This window comes from Alligator sinensis, unplaced genomic scaffold (genome assembly GCF_000455745.1).
Source record: "Alligator sinensis unplaced genomic scaffold, ASM45574v1 scaffold115_1, whole genome shotgun sequence".
Lineage (NCBI taxonomy): Eukaryota > Metazoa > Chordata > Crocodylia > Alligatoridae > Alligator > Alligator sinensis.
This window is the reverse complement of record NW_005841895.1, coordinates 1,333,645-1,340,822: the sequence shown is the minus strand read 5'-3', so window position 1 is coordinate 1,340,822 and position 7,178 is coordinate 1,333,645.

The window sequence follows — 7,178 nt, the reverse complement described above, 5'->3', positions numbered from 1 at the left end:
CAGCCGGCCACCCCCTCCATCCCGGGCTGCACCTCCTGCAGCCCATTGCTCAGACAAAGGCAGGGGAAATAAAGCCCCGCGATGCTGCTTTCTGTCTCTGCCGCTGCAGGGTCTCCCCCATGCCCCCCTTCAGATTGCCTCAGGTGATGCTTGCAGGCGCTGTGGCTTTGCAAGAATAAATGCACCTAAGTGTGTGGTCCCTTTTTTTCTTTTTCTTTTTTTCTTTCTTTTCTCCTCCCCCCCTGTTTCTTTGCATTCAATCTGTATTGTTGCTTCTGGTATCTGGCCATGGAAGAAAAATACCAGCCCCCACCCAAAATGCACCGCAGCCAAGTCGGTGGCGAGGAGAGATGAGGGTTGGAGTCAGTAGGGGGCGCGTTCTCTACACCGGGTAAGGCTGCTGCAGAGAGGGGGAAGGGCCCCAGATGCACAGAGAGGAGCTGCCACACAGCGCCTTCTACAGACCTGGGAAAACGGGCCTGGCCCTGAACGCTCAGTTGCTCTTATGAGCTGACAACAGCCTGGCGCAGGGTTTAGCAAGTGGAGCAGTGATTTAAAAAATCTGATCACTTCATTTTTTGTTTTCTTTTTTTGAAATTGCAGAGGCCAAGCGTGTTCTTGGCATCGCACCTGAGTTTCCCTTGCCATCCTTGGTATTGCTTCCTACTTAATACTTTCATTCAGTTCGTAGGGGTGCGTTGACTGCCCACTTGACTCAACTGTTAGCACTCCTGAAGTTGACAAAATACTTGTATTCAGAACTTGTACAGATGAAATGGGGAATTCGAGAGAACAAGAGCATGTGCAGGATTTCTGCCCCTTTACCAGGCTTGCGTACTGAACTCCATCGAGAATGTAGTAATTGTATAAAAACTTGATCATGGCTTGTGGTGCCATCTGCTTTATAAACTTTGCATGGCTTTTTCACACATTCTGAATGCATGGCAGTAGCAATGTAGAAACTTTAACAATATGGTGTGTTACTCGAGCGCTGAATGCTTTATCTGTAGACCGACTAGGCAACATGCTGGTTGGACTCTTGGAATTCACTAAAGTTTTGATTCCTCCCCGCCCAACTTGGTAATTAAACTTTTTGACAAAGGCATAAGAACAAGGTTTTGAATATTTTAGGGGAAACTATGACACATGATGCTTCACTTTCAACTGAATATTGAGTATTTTGTTTTTTGTAGAGGAAAATATGCACTTGAGGAAAAAGGATGAGACGTTGTCGCCACATGTGCAACAGAGCATGACCTATGTTATTCAGTAAGAATGAATTTACCTGGCTGCTTGGTAGCAGTAACCTGTATTACGTGCAGGCAGCCTGCATTCAGTTTCCTGTTCCTGGGTCTCAGCTGAACCATCTGGAAAAACTGAACTTTCACTCCAGGAGGATTGTAATAGTAACAGCCAAGAGGATTCACTGGCAGTTACCTTCCTTCCAGATGAGGAAAATGGGCCGTCTCCTCAAAATTGGTTATCGCTTTTAATGCAAAACAAAAAGATCAATTAATGATCTGCACTATTCTTGATATATATTTACAGATGTTAGACAGTGATTTGGTATTAACATCCCTGTAGTGAAGTCTCAGAGTATTAAAAGAAATGACAGATGAGAAATATACTCTGTTGCTACTAAAAATTGCCACTTGAGGCTGATTCATTGTAACATGGTTGTTAAATCTTTGTTGAAGATGCTTTTAGTGCACACTAAGATAAACCTCAATCAGAACAGAAGAGGTGTTATTTTTGATGCACAGTTAACATATATCTATTCTTGAATATTAAGTAGAATGTTAAAATGTGCAAGGAAAACTGACAGTTGGCTTTTATTAGACATACAGGTTATGAATATAATATAGTGCTCGGTTTTTTGGTGAGAGTTTTGCTACTTCGGATTTACTTTGGAAAGCGTGCAGTACAGAGGTAAAATATAGCAGGTCATGAGTTCAGAACTAAAATTGCTAGGAAGATTCTGTAATCTTCAGTGAGAGACTAAGAAGCTTCTCAGTATGTGTAATACACTACCATTTATCAGAAGATGTCCCTTGGCATTTCTGAATTTGGTATTATCCATTTCCAAGGATGCCTTAAAACACTTTAAGCAAACAAATAATTGAAGGACCTTCAGCTAAACAATTTGTTAACTATGTACTTTCTGAAATGGACTCTCTGGGTTATGAATTGACTCTTAAATTAGAAATTCAGTCAGCTTTAACCCTTCTAAATAAGTGCTGGTATAAGCCCACTTGATAAGGTAAGTTGTGCTTCCCATCATGCTAGCCTGAATAATGGATAGTTGTTCCCTCCAGTTTTAGCTTTCCATAGTCATTGAAAATATTGAAACTGACTATTAAAATGTCTATAAAGCAGTGTTTCTGAAATGCGTAACCATGTCTCAGCAACATGGGGTTGTCAGATTAGAAGAGTGCATAACAAATCTAAAATGTACATTTTATTACTTCAGTGGTGAAGGTGGCAGCTGGCTTGGTTGGTACAAAGGAAAAAATGGAGTAAATATTTGGTCAGGAGAAGACATGAGAGTTTAGGAGTTCTGACATGCCTATTTTGGGAGATGGTATATGAGTGGTTTTCAGCCTTTTTAGACTTGGGGCACCCTTTGGAAAATGCCAGCTCTTTGTTTTCACTCATTTTTTGACTTTGGAAAAATAACAGCAACTTATCTTGCAAAGAACTCAGAAAGACCACAGTAAGTCAAAGTGTTTTTAACACTATGGATTCCTATTTTAAATTCCTGGGCTTATCTTGTGAATCATACACCTACCAGTGCTAACATTGTGTGGCACCCCTGAAAGCATCTCAAAGCACCCTGATAAAGAATCACTGCTGTAAATTAACAAGTCTTTGTCCTCTTGGAGGCTCAGATCAAGTGTAGAGTGGGCAGACTGGCAGTATGCAAGCATCAAGTAAGCAGATCTGGTCTGCATTTTATAGAGGTGAAGCTAATTTCCCCACTTAAATATTTGTGAAATCAGATTTAGAGAAGGAACAACATTGAGGTTAAGCATACTGAGATTAAACCATTATTATCTTCACCAAGATCTGAAATCTTTAGAACTTTAATTCAGATGCCAAAAGAGAAATCTAGTAAATAACTATGCTGCTTACAGTTGTTAAAACAAAACCGTGCTTTACTGGAAGAAGCAGTGCGTTAGTTTGACCCGGCTCCACAGCATCTGCATAAACCAAGCGCTTAGACCAATTATTAGACCAGTCTAATACCTGATTGAATCAGCTTTAGCTAAAAGCACCAAAAAGCCCACTAAAGCACTTGATCTATACAGACATCAGGTGAGCTGGGTCCAACTAACGCGCTGCCTCTTCCGGGCATGCAGTGGGCTTGGTGTGGGAGGGCACTGAGTTTAAAGTAAAGCACCATTTGTTTTTGGTTTTGTTTTTTTAAGATCTGCAAGAAGCCTATCTGACTCTTAAAAATGTGCTCAGTTGGTAGTCACTGGCCTTAGGATACTTGAGCCCCATCCTGATGGGTGGATAGCAGATAGTTGGTACTCCCCACCCCTTCCAATTTTTAGCGTGGTTGGGATGGTTTTTCAGTGATGCTGTACTCTGAATGCTCATTAAGATTCAGCTAACATGCTGATTTGAAAGAGTTAGCAGGCCTTGTTGGACTGCATCTAAACAAGCATTCAGAATCCTTTTCAGTCATGTTAACCTGAGCCTGATCTACACTCTTCACTAGGGTGTATGTTTTTTTTTTACACTGTTATAATTACATTTATTATATAATCATGCAGTCCTAGTGTGGATGTAGTACCTATATACCTGTATACTTGCATTGGAACAGCTTTCCAATGTATGGGGGGAAAAGAATAAGCTGAAGCAGTACAAGCATGCTTACACAGGTATATTATAGTTGTCAATGCTAGGTGGGATGTACCTAACTACCAGCGTAGTTGAAATGTATACAGCTTGTGTATAGACCAAGTTAACTTGACTGAACCAGTGTGACTGGAAAAGAATGTCCCTTCTGCCAGGGAGGATATCTAAATTAATGTCTTCATTTTGAACTTTCAAGAGAGTCCTCATTTTGTTATAAGACACCTGAAAATGAGCTCTAGATTAAAATAAGGAAAGCAGTTTCAAAGAAGGTATGATTTTTATGTACCAGCCATGGGGACATATGTTTAAAGGAAGAACTTTATATTGTTAAAAACTTTATTATAGTTGGGAATGAAAGCCCAAATTTGACACTCACTATGTTTTATCATAGCTTCACATAAATTGCTATTTTGAATGTCTATGATAGCTTATAGTTTAAAATAAGAGTGGAACAAATGCCATATTCTTTTGTACTGAGTCACCTTCAGTTATAATTCTTATAGCCTTAGTTTTAAAAACACTTGGCATTAAAAATGGTTTGGATGAAAACTTGTATTGGCTGAGTTCTAAACCTGTGCAAGTGAGTGTCCCTGTGAACACATTAGACTTGGGATTCTTGACTGACCAGGCCAGTCTGCAAAACGTGTATTTATTTTTATATAATTTTAGCTATTACCTTAATAATAGTTTGTTTTTTAATAGATTCAGTAAACCCCTTGACCACAGAAATTAAAGTTGTGTGGGTGCCTCAACAATGCAGCCAGTTGCTTAAATATTGGGGGGCACTTGTCCATCTGTGGCCTCTTCTCTCTCAGCTGTCCTTCAGTCTGTGACCTCCATCTCTTCTTTCCTTTACTGCATCTTATCTGTTGTGTTTGTTGATTCCACAGCTGTGATATGACTTCACAGCTAATAGTTCTTTACTACTATCACTAGGCCATGTAATACTGTTTGGTACATTCAATGAGGTTGGGAGAATCTGACTCCTTAAAACAGTCTTTTGGTTACTTAGAACAGAATTTAAAATACTTTTTCATTAAATAGCCAGAACTGGGTTTATGCCTTCATTTGTTCTGCTGTTGCTACTGCCTTGAAGTATCTGAATATCAAAGGTTCTCAAGTCAGCCCAAAGACAGGACTTGCTGAAGTGGGGTTGGTACTAGAATCTAGTCAGGGACGTGGTTGACTTGGGAACTGTCCTGAGGCCGAAAGGTGAAAGAAGGTAGAAATATATGATGAGATAAGGTCATGTATAAACTCTTGTTCAAAGGTTCCCTCAGTCCCATAGTGATGGCATTTATGCTTGAAGCACATGGAGGGTTAGGGGAAGAGAAGACTGAATCAGATATTCCTTAAGTATTTAAAATGAAAAAACAGCTTATTAGTTATGATGCTAGCCAATGGCTAGATCTTATCAATTTAATATTTGATGTATGCAAGGATAGGGACTAGATTATAATGTTCTTCAGTGTCCTAGAAAATATGTATGTAACCTTATAGTGAGGTGCTCTGCCAACTCACCATTTACCAGTACACCAAGTAATGTGTCTTACTGGCTTGAACGCACATAATCACGAAAAGATTGATTGCATATTTTTAAGTCTGTATATATAAAATATATAAAAGCTTTTGTGCCAGTTTGTGACATTATAAATGTCTCTAGGTTCTTTTGGATCATACTGACTGAGAATAGTTTTTTGCATTGATTCAGACAACCTGAATAGATTCCGTAACGTCCTCGTGCTTAAATTTCTAAAATGTATTTTTGCCTTGGAATTTTTCATGATTATTTTCAACCAATCCAGATAAGATGTTTTGGAAAATTTGAGGGATTTTTATTCGGTCTCCTTTTTCTTTTCTTAGTCATCCAAATATATCATGGTATAAGAAAATGACATGCATTGTTGTTTTTGATAATTTGAGGCCTGGATTTCGGAGACATCTTTAAAAAAAAAAAATAGGTACGGCCAGCTGAGAATAGCTTACTGAGCATGTGTAGTATGTGCTGATTTCACAGCAGATAATGATATATAGCCATACATCTCTTGATACCTTGAATGCTCAGATAAATAAGGTATTTAAGTTGCGGTAGTTGTGGAAGGCTATCTTCTGGGCCACTGATGCTTATAATTTCAAGGTTCTGTGCATAAGTATACTGTGACCCAGAGGATGGACATGATTGGAAATTAGTTTCCAGGATTCAACAGAAAGGTTGCTAGGCTGGCTAGGAAATCCCTACTTCTCTGAAATTCCCAATTTGCAAATAAACGTAATTCCTGCTTTATATAGTGAAGCGTGTGTGTACTCGCATGCATGAGCACTCTAATTTTAAAAAAATGATGAACCTAAGTTAATGTGGCATTTTGCATTTTTAAACACAGGGCAGGAAACTCAAAGTTACGGTTCCCAGAGCAATCCATATTTGGCCACGCTGCACTGTTTTTTTCAGACACAAAAATTAACGTGTGTGTGTGTGTAATACTATTTTATTACCTAGCAGCATTTGATAAGGAAATAGTTAATTCCCTTTCAGCTATGCAGTTAGTATTCACACCCACCAGATGGAGCTTCTGGCACCCGTGGAAAATTCCAGAAATCAAGCAAGAATGAAAAGTGTGTGAGTGACTTAGAAGATCCCTGTCTGCTGGGCTGCAGAAGAGATTTTTACCCTAAAAAAAGGATTAGAGAGCAAGAAATTTCAGTCCCACTGGTAGACTTCCTTCTCACTGGAGCTCTGGTTGTCTTCCATGGGAGTTCTTCCTGGATGGTGGGAGCAACCAAACATGAAGCTAGACTGTGAGCCTAAAGAGATTAGAGATAAACTGGGAACTTCTTCAGCATTCACTGCATACTGCTGTTTCTGTGGTCTTAGGCAAGCTGCATTACTCTGCCTAAGCATTTCCTCCTGCCCAGGGATTTTATTTTTTTATAAGTGTTCTATAAAACCGCTCTGTAGATGAACTCCCCACCTCTCTCCCTCAAGTGGAGTATATACTTGGTTATATAACAGCAACAAGGAGAGAAAGGCAAACTCAGCGTTGGGTCGGGAAACAGTGCAAACAATTACCTTGTTTAGGGAGTAGAACTTGATTTTTTTTAAATTGGGTTTCTGATAGAGCACTATTGTAAATAATACGGGTTTAATTTTTTTTTAATTGCTATTTTTGGAAGGTTTTCTATAATAATGATGAAGCTGATGGGGCTGGGCAGCAGGACTTCCACATAGATAACAATGTAAAATGTACAAAGGCAGTGGAGCATCTAGAGAGATTTCAGTAATCTTTCTCAGAAATTGTAGGTATTGATAAAGCACA